The 12,816-nt window shown below is 51.1% G+C and overlaps 1 long non-coding RNA gene across 1 annotated transcript; it reads right to left on the reverse strand.

The window, feature by feature from the left end:
- Window positions 1-302: 302 nt before the first annotated feature.
- Window positions 303-6,037, reverse strand: LOC142005112 (uncharacterized). The gene is made up of 3 exons (XR_012643074.1): window positions 6,012-6,037; window positions 3,811-3,849; window positions 303-387 (listed from the first exon to the last, which is right to left on the reverse strand). It is a non-coding gene; the product is annotated as an uncharacterized LOC142005112 (long non-coding RNA).
- Between the last annotated feature and the right edge of the window lie 6,779 nt (window positions 6,038-12,816).

Raw genomic sequence — 12,816 nt, forward strand, 5'->3', positions numbered from 1 at the left:
AGCAGGTGATCCAGCACCCTGAGGTGTGGGAGAGATACACTGCCCCAGGGCCAGCAAACAGCAGGAGACAGGGGAACTCACCTCTCACTTCTATGGAGATGGGTGGGCTCCTCTGCGACGTGATCTGTTGCCCAAAGTCTGTTTGCCAGGACTCACAGGTGTAGTTTACAGACTGTGATCCACTGACTCCTGGCAACACAATCGACTCAGTGTAACTGTAGTGAGAAGAGGAGAGCGGCTCGCGGTGGATTTCCTGTTTGTCCCTGAAGAACCGGAATCCAGACACAGCGGTTCCCCCAGGCGCTGAACACGTCAGATTTACACTTTCCCCAGCATTGTAGACAGGATACTGAGGGGTCACAGTAAGCTGGGGAGTTGGGGGACGAGCTGGAAAAGAGGAGGGTTTGGGGGAGGAGACGGTTCCTACTTGTGAGGCTGCTGTCACTGAGGCAGAGCCAGTGAGGGGCAGAGGAGGGAGGGATCCTGCACACAGACCCCAGCCAGACCCAACTCAGCGTGCAGGAATCATTTTTACTCTCAGTCTTTCACACACTGAGCAGCAGGGATGTCACTGATCAGAGCCCCAGTGGGACCAGCCTCCGCTCCTTGGTACCCGGTCAGGTCAGGATTCAGGGGCTGGGAGGAGACTGCTTGATTGGCTGAGGATGATGATGAGGAATCTGTGTCCCAACAACTTCACCCTCTTGTGGGCTGAGCACCTGAGGGTGACTGGCTGCCGTCGGCTCTAGATGTGCAGGAGAACAAAAGAGATCTACGTGGTGGTGGTGGGGCACCTGGAAGGCCACAGAACTGGGGCCAGCAGGAATTGGTCTAGATGAGCAAAGAGCTGAGACACAAACCACCCCATCACCCTGCCCGGTACCACCTCCCTCAGACCGATGGAATGCAACAGCCTCTTTCCTTCTTGGAGCGCTTGGGTGGATGGGGACATCTGGTACATGCTTTTGTTCTTCTTTTTAAGGCAGTTCTATGGAGGATTCAGAGGTGTAATTTCCTGTTTACTATCCAGAATCCCCAGATAACTGAATCACGTCTTCAGAACTTTTCAGATCTGAAGGGAGTTGCTTGAAAGGTTTTTTTTTTTTTCCTGTGTCTCCTTGAAGAACCAAGCCCAAGACATGGTGGGTGGCCCAGCAGCTGAGCATGTCAGGTTCAGGGATTCTCTAGCACTGTAGAGAGGATGTGATGGGGACAGGGTGAGCTGAGGAGCTGGGAGGAGATCTGGAAAACACCAGGGGGTTGGAGAAGGAGACGTTTCCCATTTGGGGAGAGCAGAGGAAGTGTGTGGGAAAGGGCAGGGGCAGGAGTTAGGGATCCTGTACACAGCCCCCATCCAGCCCCACTCTGGGGGTCTATTGTGGAAGATATGGAGTAGAGAGATGGGGAGTGATGGGAAGGACACGCAGAGGAGAAAAGGAGGAGGAGTTGCAGTGTATGTGAGAGTTGTTATGATTGCTCAGAGCTCCGGTATCAGGAGGGAGAAAAGCCATTTGAGAGTCTTTGGGTCAGGCTTAGAGGTGAAAGCAACAGCGGTGATGTCATGGTTGGTGTCTCCTCTAGACCGCCAGGTCAGGGAGATGGGGCAGATGAGGAATTCTTTAGACAACTTAGAGAATGTGTCAGATCAGAGACCTGGTTCTCCTGGGAGAGGATAATCACCAGGACCTTTGTTGGGAGACCAATACAGCAGCAAACAGCGAATCCAGGAAGATTTTGGAGACTGTTAGGGATAACTTCCTAGTAGAAGGGCTGAAGAAACCATCCATGAGTCTTGCAGAACTTGACCTGCTGCTCAGAAACAGAGAGAAACTGGTAGGAGAAACAGAAGTGGGTGGCAACCTGGGCTGCACCGATCATGAGATAGTCGATTTCAGAATCCGGACACGAGGAAGAAAGGTGAGCAGTAACATACAGTCCCTTGATTTCAGAAGAGCCGACTTCGACTCCCTGAGAGAACTGCTGGGCAGGATCCCCTGGGAAGCTGGTATGAAGGAAGAGGAGTTCAGCAGAATTGGCCGTATTTCAGAGAAGTTGTATGGAAGGCACATGAACAAACCACCCCGATGAGCAGTAAGAAAAACAAATATGGTAGGCAACCAGCTCAGCTTACAAGGGAAACCCTTGGAGAGCTTAAACTGCAAAAAGATGCGTGCAAAAAGTGGAAGGTCGGGCAGATGACTGTGGAGGGGCATAAATATAGGGCTGGAGAACGCCGGGCAATGATCAGCAAAGTGAAAGCACAATTGGAACTTCAGACACAAGGAACGTGAAGGACAAGAAGGGTTTCTACAGGCAGGTAAACAATAAGAGGGTCCCTTTGAGCCACATGATTCTTTCATTCTGTGGTGCGATGGGTAGTTTGTGCCCCACAGTTCCATGTTACACTGACAGGAAGAGGGATAACTACAGCTGGAGAACTCTGCCCATCAGCAGCCTGAAAGTTTGAGACCCCAGATGCAGCCAGCTATGGAAATGTAACTAAGAATGGTCGGACAAGGCCCAGAGGCCCATTGTTGGAGGCTTTATTCTCCTGTCACACACTGCTTTAGGAAAGGCAGCAGAGAGGTCCTCTGAGCAGGATCCAGGGGCTGCCAGGGAGGCAACCAATCAAGTGTCATTTTAGCCCTTTGTCCGTTAAAATGAAGCGGTGACAATTAGGAAGTTTCTGTGCTCTCTATTGGACCTGTCAGACCGTGCTCATCTGAACACCCGTCCATGAGCTGCTCCCCCGCCCGTGCTTGGTTAACCACAAATGTTCTGATGAACAATTCAGGCACGAGGGCAAAAGCCCAGGACACAACCTGCCTTTCCCAATGGGAGCAAGAGACATTGGGACTGGGGCTGGGGAGGGAAGGGCACTTCATGTGATTGGGGAGCTCCAGCATCCTCATGTCCGTGTCCCAGGGGAACGGGTGAGGGCGTGTTGCTCATGGAAGGGTCCTCCATCCCCCTGGGATATCTCCAAATCCTCACCCTCTCCTGCGGGGGTGAAGTGAGGTAGACAAAGGAGGAGATTTACTGGTGCAAATGATTCAATCCCCCCAGCAAACTTATTTGCCTGAGGGTGTTCACCCCACACTCTCCAACGGGGGGAGGAGGAGGAAGTGGGGGCAGAACCCCTCAGCCGACCCTCAGCCCTGCCCAGCTGTAGCTAGAAGGCCCTAAAAGGAAAGAGAAATGAGGAAGCTCAGGCGGATGTGGGGAAGGGAGGGGGGAGGTTTTCCACCCACGGTGCTTCCTCTGGGGTCGCTGCAGAACCTGCTTTTACAGTCTTGCTGAATGGGGCTGGGGCTGTTCCACCAACCCTGAGTCCTTGCTGAGAGCCCAGAGCTGGGGCAGAAACACCCCCCTCCCCACTCAGAGCCCCACGCAAACGGGCTCTGCCCAAGGGGACTCAACGCAAGTGGGAGGTGGTTGCTTGCGCTGCAGGGCCCATCCAGTCCTCGTTCTTGCTGCAGGTGCTTTAAAAGAGGGGCTGCCAGGTGCCCATAGGGATGAAGCTTCTTCTGCCCTATGGCCTGGGCTGAGACGAACAGAGGGGCCATCGGCCAGGGGCACGTTTTCACCCTCTGGACTGGAGCTGCTGCTGCTCGGGCAGGTTCACAAGAGATGCCTGTGAATGGAGCAGCCTGGTCTAGTGATGGCTGGACATGGGGCACCCAGTGACCCCACATTCCCTGAATTTCAACCCCCCACAGTGTGAGAGAATGGGGATGCTCACACAAACAGCCAGAACTCCCCCTCCCTGAGAACAGTGACCATCTCAGCGAGAACAGGAGACATCATTACCTTGAGGGGACACCGGCCTGAGGAGGATCTGGAGAGACACTGGAAGAGAAGAGAGAAGAGGGTGAGAACTCTGGGTGGGGCTGGAGCGGATGGAAGGATTCGGGCGGCTTTCTGGACAGACACACAGACGCTTGGGAACTGAGGGAGGTCACTTACCCAGCAGAGGCAGAAGGTGAGTTACCGCCATGCTTAACTGGTTGCTTTGGACAGGAGGAGAGTTAATGCCACGCTCAGCCGGTGGCTGTGGACTGGGAGCTGGTTTCTCAGCTCAGCCGCTGGCTGCATGTGAGCACAGGGAGAGGAACAGGTCCCTCCGCTTTGACGGAGACAGAGGAAGTCACTGACTCGTGCGTGGTCACCGTTTAGAAGCAACATGCCTGGTGCCCACGGCAGGAGGAGGGGACTGACCATTTCCTCCTCCCCACAGCTGTGCTGCAAGGATAAGACCCTTTTCTGCAACTGTATTGGAAGGTCTATAGCCTCAGATCTTATTCTGCAGCCAGACTGAAAGAGTGACAGCCAGCAGCTGAAAAGCCCCGAGACACAGACTTCCATGGCGGCTAAACGGCATTTAAATTTGCAGTCCCAGGCTGCTCCTTACAGCCCCCCGATATCACCAGGTAGAGGAACAGATCTCTGGGTACTTCACGAGAACTTAGTGTGACAACTTTTCTTTTGGACAGAAATCCCTTCTCAGTGGTTTGGGTTCTCATTCCTCTGTTCTGTCATTACGGGGCCCACTTTTCCGTCTTGTTCATCTGTCTGATCCCTCTCTGGTTTTAATCATTTCTGTCTGTGGGATAATTAATTCTGCTCCCTGGAGCCCAGGGAAGTCTGTGGGGTCTGATTAGTTAGATAAGTCTGTTACACCACATTTGGACTGATTTGGAAAATTTTTGTCCAGGACTTTGGTGAAGGACAACTAGGGAGGGGTTGAGATTCAGTAGATAAACCTTGGACCCATAAATGTCCGAGGGGAACCATCTCTAGCACAACACGAAAGCAGACTGGGAAGGACTTCAAAAAGATCTCAGTGAACTGGCACCATAATGTCTAATGATATTTAATGTCGATAATTGTAAAGTCACGCACATCGGAATAAATAACGGCAAGTATACATTCAATATGATGGGGGTAATTTAGCTGCAACTAATCAGGAAAGACATCTTGGGGTTATCATCAGCAGTTCTCTGAAAACATCCACGCAGTGTGCAGCAGTAGGGAAAAAAGCAAATAGGATGTTCGGAAGTGTTGAAAAAGGGCCTGCCCCTTCCCCTGAGGCCTCCCCGCCTTACCCAGGCGCAATTTTCACGTCTCTTGAGTGAACCAATCTGACACTTTTAGATCTCTGTGAAACTGCCACCAGCCTTGTACTTACTGCGGCTTTGGTTTCCTGTTCGCTCTTCTGAGCACTGAGAGTTTCGATCCTTCCCAGCAGTCAATGATTTCCATTAACTCCGTGACATGGAGCTTTTTTGGATTTACTTTTGTTTCCCTTAAACCACCCATAAATGCCGAGCCGGCCATCTCCCAAACACTGCAGCCGCCGTACTGTAGCATGGGGGGGATGTACGTCCCTTACACTGGAGATGACTTCCTGAAGGGGGGTTTTGAAGGAGATCAGAAAGGCTGTTGGAAGTAGCGACAGATGACAGAACAAGCAGCCATGTTCACAAGTTACAGTGGGGGAGGTCTAGGTTGGAAATTAGGAAAAACTCTTTCTCCAGGCGGGTGGTGAAGCACTGGAATGTGTTACCTGGAGAGGTGGTGGAATCTCCATGCCTGGGGGATTTCAAGTCCTGGCTTGCCAAAGCCCTGGCTGGGATGATTTAGTTGGGGTTGGTTCTGCTTTGGGCAGGATGATGGACTTGATGACCTCCTCAAGTCCCTACCACACTCGGTCTCCATGACCACAGAGAGGTATCTTACCTCCCAGGGCAGAAAGAGGTTCAGTTTCCAGACCCACATGGGTGCAAGCCCCTCTCCTCAGACACCAACAGAGACGTTTACAACCTCATTTGAAATCACCACTCAGTGCAGTGGCTGGACCAGCACCACCATCTCAGGTTTGAAGGGGCTGAGGACGGTTGAGAACTTTCACCATTTCTGAATGTTTTGCTCTCACTTTTAACTCTAAGCGAGGTAGTTGTGAGGGGCTGGAGTCTTATCTGGTGAAAAGCAACCTCTCTGGATATACTCACATTTCAACTCTGGCCCCATTGAGTGCAGGTGTTCTATCATCCTTTGACTCCTTCTGGGTTCTGTCCCTTTAACACCAGTGGGGTGATGGCCCATAGACCTTGCTGGAAATCTTGCTCATTCATGCCAAAGATGCTGTACCGAGCTCCCTAGTTCAGCTTTGTCCTTGTTCTGAATTTTAAACTTAAATGTTTGTAAGTTCTCTTATCTTCCCTGGAGATTTTGAGCAGAAAATGCTGCAGACAAAGGAAAAAAGAGAATTCCGATAGAGAACTGAATTGTATTTAGCAGCTCTAGGTGCAGAGGAGAAAAAACATGTTGAGTGGGAAGCCTTAAATATTTATCGTCACTTGAACTATGGGGAAGTAGAAGACATAGTTGTTTCCTGCACAGTAGAACTTGGACTATGACCTTGGTGCAAGATTCCAGCAATGTCAGAGAGAGGGGTTCATTTCCCAGTTCTGGTTAGGGCTGGTCTATCCCCCTGCTTCAAGAAGTAGAGTTACGTTTTGACTACATTTGAAGACAACAGCATGTCAAAAAGGAATGAGCCCTTTGAGACATGATTCTTTATGTACATGCAAAGAAAAGATGAGACAACAGAGGAACATGTCACAGAATGAAGGAAAGGTTGCCAAACTGTGGCTTTGATGTGCTGATGTTGCCTCCAATTAAAGATTGTGGTAAGAGAAACTGTGAAGGGAGCATCAACTTAGAAAGAAAATATCTCCAGAGCTGCAGGGCAGCACAAACTGTGCAATCACAAGCAGAGGGGCTGAATTCTCCAGAAATCTTCTTTTGCATGTGTGACGTACAAGGGAATACAGCCAGAAGGGATCAAACCCAAAGGGGAACCACAAGCTCTGGAAGTGGTTGGTGAAAGGTTCTACGTGACCCAAGTTGAGCTCAAGGATGACTTGCCTGACTAGAGATGAGCTTGCCTTCCTTTGTTGGACCCCAAAGATGAACTGCCTGCCTGGAGTGGGAGCCCAGCTGCACCAAAGCCCATGAGGATGGTGGAAATTCTTGCAGAATTGTTAAAACTGGTTTAACTGTCTCACAAGTTGTTTTAGTTAAACCTCCTCCTCCTCATTGTGGTCTCCATGCATTCTCTAAATCCACTTTATTCTACCTTACTTCGTACCCTGGCCCCTCCTCTTGTTACAAGGTCTGCTCCTTTGCACACAAAGAACTGGCCAACTAGCGGTAGCTGGTCTGATGAGATGCATGTCGTATTGAACCAGTAGAGAAAGATGTGGATTATGGATCTGTCCCCAGAAATAGCTGTTTGCGCAGCCCTCCCCAATGCATTGCTCATAAACCTGCTTCGTGTTATCCTTGTGGCTGGCTTCCGGGGAAAGAATTCCTTCGATTAACATGGGAGAGGGGGTACCACCAGGCGTGTGAAGGTGTGGAGCAGCGCCTGGCCCTCAAACTCTTCCCTCTGAGAGAGCTGATCATAAATATTGGGGAAAATGTTTTGCAAAGTACGGTCGATCCCACCCACAGAAAAGTCCAATACACTCAGGGAAAGGTGACCTGGTGGCTGAGTTTCTCACAGAAGCCGGATGAGAGGAATTGGACGGTGCCTTGGACAGTGAGTGGATCATTTATGGTATTGGATCCGGACCCAGGACCTCTGGTTAACTTTGGATTCAAGTGAGATTACTGGGAAACTGAAAGTGAAACTCAAACAGGGCCCAAGAGAAGAAGAGGAAGTGGATTTCCTGGGAGAGAGACTGCTGAAGGGAGGTGCAGTGTTAGCTAGCATCAGGGCTGGGGTTAGACTTTGCAAATCCCTTGCCAATGTGAGAGGGGAGCTCAGGTCGGGGGTGTAAGAGTGCGTATGAGCTCAGGATGAAGGGATGGAGCTTGGGGTGCTGCACAGGCTATACTGCCTTTTCCCTCAGTAGCCCCTCAGTACTGCCCTGATTACATCACGTGGGACTCTCATGGTGATTCAAAGGTCCCCAGGTCCCAGGACCTTTTCAATCATCATTCGTGGGGCAACTGTCCTTCCCCGGTGCATGGTCCTGACTAGCAAGAGGCAAAAAAGCCTCAGAGCAGCCCACCTAAAAAAGGTCAGATACTCCCAACGGATGGTAGGTCTTGTAGTTTTTTCCACAAGACAGTGTGAAATGTGAACCCTTGATCCACTCTACCAGCACGGCCATGGAGTCACTGCCAATCCCGTGAGCGCCTGCTCTTCATGAGTAGGGGACAGAGCTGTCCCAAGTGGGGCAGGGCGTTTGGCCAACCAGAGTGACCCCGGTGTGTGGCCCAGGGCCAACTCTCCACTGCAGGACTCCTCCTTCTTGCCCAAAACCCACCCACGCTCTGCCCCACCCTTTTTCCATTCACCCTAGCAATTCTGCAGGGGGGAATTCTGGGTAGCCGGATGTGAGGTCAATACATTCCCTTCAAAGTGCAAGAAAAACAGGGACTCACCTCTCTCGTTGATGGAAACAGAGCTCCTGTTCCCAGGTGAGATGTCTGGAGAGATTCCCACCTCCAGTCCAGACAGGTGCATGCTCCATCTTCTCCCTTCTCAGCTGTGAGCACCAAGCGGGGTCCTGCATTTGGGTGTGCGACCCTGCTGGGGTCCTGCCGTCCTTTGTGAAAAAAGAAGCTGCATCCAGAGATCCTTTTACTCCAAGGGTCTGAACACAAACAGGAGACCCTCTCCTCTAAGGGCTAGAGCTGGGAGGTGGGGTCCAGACAGTGCGTGTGGGGTAGGCAGGTTACCTAGAACACAGGCATGGGGGGGAATGCAGATGGAGAGGCCATGATGGAAGTAGAAGAAGGGAGAAGGGACAACAAAGGAGAACACCATCTAATCTCATTGTACTTTTCTGACCACACCCCCATACACCATGTCATATAACACCTCCCCCACCTCTCTCTCATATTCTGGGATCTTTCCCTAGCTCCTTGGCTAAAAGGGACCATTATTGTCAGAGCCTGAGTTCCTAAAACACTCAGGTCCTTGGGCCTCCTGGAGCTAATTCTTCTGTGACCGACAGCAGGTCTCTGAGAAACACATTCAGGGTTGATTCAGAAATCACCAGCACTGGAGAATCTGCACTGACCCGGGAGGAATCTTCCCAGGACTTATTTCCCCCCACTTCTAAAATGTGGTAAAATTTCCAGGCCAGATTTGTCCCAGTCCAGCCCCAGGCACTGGCTCATGGCTGATCTTGGCTCAAGTCAAGAGCTGCCTTCATACAAGTCCCACAACCACCTTCTCTTTCTTATGCTAAAGACCTCAGCCTCCTGGCACCTCTCCCTATAAGATGGACCCGCTCTTTGGGGTGGCTCTGCAAATTGCAGTGCAACCCATCTGTGCAACTTCACAACCACATTCCCAGCCTCATCCCCCACCCCAATTAAATGCCTGTGAACCTTCAGTCTGCTGATCCCCACCCCCTCCAAGAACATTGCTGGATGGAGAGGACCCAGACTGGGCCAAGTGGCAATGCACACACAAGAGCAGAGGCCTGCCCCATGGGGCATGAGGGCACCAGTAGCAAAGCTAGTGCAGGAATGATTCTCCATGTGCTGGGGGAAGCAGTTTGCGAAATGCAGTGGGGGCTTTTGTGGCATATAGGTCAGCCGGAAGAAGCCCATTCCCACCAGGGAATTCCGCCCACAGGCTCCATCCAAGACTAAGCTTACCACAAAACATGCCCAGCTGCAAACTGAAGACATTTAAGAGAAATGAAGAAAATCAGGTGGACATCTTGACAGAAGAGGGAAGATTTTTCACCCACCACATTTCCTCTGGTATTTCTTCAGAACCTCCTCTTAATGTGTTGATGATACTTGTAGGGCTGATGATTCCTCTGTGGGAATCTGCTCTGCTTCAGTGGGGAGTGGGGCAAGTTTTTAGTGTCGTGTTTTTTGGTTTAATACAAAACCACCTTCCCTGATACCTCCAAATACCTGTCTCCTGCAGCTCTCTGTCTGGGCACTTCCAGCCCATAGAGAAGCAGGTGCTCGTGTGTGTCTGATTAACAGCCATGAATTAACCACAGCCAGTCCAGGACCGTGCTTGGTGTCTCCCACCATGTTGTGGTACCTTCAGTCTTGGTCACTGTTAGCAAAGGGACCGCAGCACTACCCTGGTTCCAGTTTGTCCAAGAGTATCTGTGCGGAAACATCCCTCCTTATCTTGCTACTTCCAAAGAAATGATGGGAGGCATTTGCTCCTTTGAAGAGACCATCAACAATTAACACCAAGCCCTGGGTTGTTTAACATTAAAATTAAGCAAGTTTATTAATAACGAGCCCTCCACTAAGTGTTGCAAAATGAAACCAAACCAAGACATCGACGATTCCTAGTCAAAGCTGAAATACAGAATGGAAAGGTTGAAGCTTAAGGCAGAATGGAACACTCTGTGTTTGAGAAGATTTTGGTCAGATTATTCTTGCTCCAGTGTGGCCACTTTTCTATCAGTCACGTTCTTCTTTAGTAGATGGTGGTGGTGGTTTCCATTGTGATCTTTTGGGGATGCTGGTTGAGCATTCGCTTCACATCTCTGTCATACTAGAAAGCATCTCTCTTAAAGGTCATTGATGACACTTCAAGACATAGGAAGGTCTTCTGGGGATGGTGTCCTATATTTTGTTAGCTTAGTTCAGAGTTCTTTTCATCACACTGATGTTTGGTATGTTGTTGTCCAGGGACGACATCTAGAATTAGAGTTTCGTTGGGACCTGTGCTTTGCATATACTTCTGTATGTGGTTTTTGGGCAGTAATTACTAAATTAATTAAACAGTGCTTTAATTAGTATGTTCAGCAAGGTCAAAAAGACACCAACCTAGCAAGGTCAATAGAGATAACACAGAAAGTCCATCCGAGCATCCATATTCATACATCGATGGTCTTGCATCACGCCTTGCAGAACGCCTGACATTAGCTACTCTCTTCCTCATCACCATCGCCTTCCTCCTCCTCGCCAGTTTCCACCATCTTGTCACCTCCCAAGGGCTACGTCTCTCTCTCCTCCAGGCCACAGGCCTCCCTCTCAACTGTTCTAATGATAAGAGTTATTGATTCGCTTTGAACCACTTCCTGCTCTTGGGGTTCCTGCTTCCCCAGGACCTGACACAGAGCAGAGAGAGGACGTCTGGGATTTGGTTCATTAGACCTCCTTAGATTTTCAAATGTTACTTCTGGCTGGAATCCCCCAAACCTCAAAGCAGCATCAACGTCCACCCTAAAGCCCAGAAGAGCCCCAAGAAGTGATGCTGACCCAGGGGGTGACCCTCTCTGGAGCTGAGTGACTGACCTGCATCTCTCTGCGTCCCTGGAGGAGAGAGACCCTGCTCCTGAGGGAGCAGACTGCACGAGAGAGGAGGATTCGACTTTCACTGCTGTGGAGATGGGTCGGCTTCTTTCTGTTTCTCTCTCACGCCCAGCCACTCTCTTCCAGGATCCACAGGTAAACACTCGGCCTTGCAGCCCACGCCTCACTGACAGTGGAACGGTGTCCATGCAATTGTATTGAGAAAACAACTCTTCTTTCGAGAGGATTTCTGGCTGTCCGTGTAGAACCAGATCCCGACCATGGGAGGTGCCTCACCAATGGAGTACTTTAGGGTCACGGATTCTCCAGGGATGTAGATGAGCTGCTGTGAGGACTCAGTGAGCTGGCATCTGATGTGGAAAGAGGAGGTGGTGGTGGTGATGTTCCTATTTGAAAGGGCAGAGAATAGAGAGAGAGAGGAGCCTGAGTAGATCTAGAGAGCATCACATAACACCTGGGATCTCCCCTATTGAGTCAAGTGGAGTTACAGCCCACTGACCCCAGCTGGGATGTGCACCACTGACCCAAAGGAGACACAGATCATTGCATGGGTCTACCGTAGAGCTGGGCAGTAATCCCGATTAGGGGACACTGCAAGAATTTGATAAGTGCTCAGGGCTGCCCAAATTCATGCTATTAAAAGAGGAGGTGCCATGACTGGGATGGGGGCTAGTTACATGAGTGAGGCTGTTATAAAAGACTGGGGTGCAGGAGGAAGTACGGGATCTGGGAGGGAGTTTGGTTGAATGAGGGGGCTGTGACCTAGGCCAGGCCACTGGAGTACAAGAGGGGTGCAGAGGCCAAGAGGACTATGAACACAGGGCTCTGACACGTGGGTTACATGTACAATATTACAGATGTAGCAAACCAGAACTGGAAGGAACCTCAGGATGTCAGTCGGTCCAGTCCCCTGCCCTCACAGCAAGGCCAAGCAATGTCTAAATCCCCACTGTCCCATACACGGTGTGGGGTCGGAGTGGGTTAGCATGGCTGGTGAGGCAGCTTGGGTGGAGACAGAGCAGCTTGCGGGTTTACATCGCACCTTCTGGGGTACCACACAGCGGTGCTCGCTAGGAAGCTCGGGTGCTGTGTGGCTGGCTTGGCCCTGTCACAGTAGGATGGCCCTTACACAGGACCAGGATGCTGTCCACATTCTCCACCATGCGAGAGCCGTTCCCACAGATGGTAGGATGGGCTAGTGTCAAGGCCCCCCCATTGGCGGAGCCTGGGAGCCTGAGGTGTGGACCTTTAGCCCCCACCTTAAAAGCTGAAGGATAAATTTGGGGCATGGCCCCAAGAATCTAGTTTTGCCCCCCTCAGGAGGATAGGGGTTCCCTGGTGGGGGAGCTCCCCCTTGGGGCCTGGGGGAGGGTTCTGAGATTCCGCCCTTCAGTGGCTGACCCAGTTGCTGCTCTGAGTCTGGCCCTACTTGCCTCAAAGCCAGCTCCGGCCCCTTGGCTGGTCACCTCTGAACTGGGCTGGCTTCCCTCCTTTTAT

The sequence above is a fragment of the Carettochelys insculpta genome, chromosome 32 (genome assembly GCF_033958435.1).
Source record: "Carettochelys insculpta isolate YL-2023 chromosome 32, ASM3395843v1, whole genome shotgun sequence".
Classification (NCBI taxonomy): Eukaryota; Metazoa; Chordata; order Testudines; family Carettochelyidae; genus Carettochelys; species Carettochelys insculpta.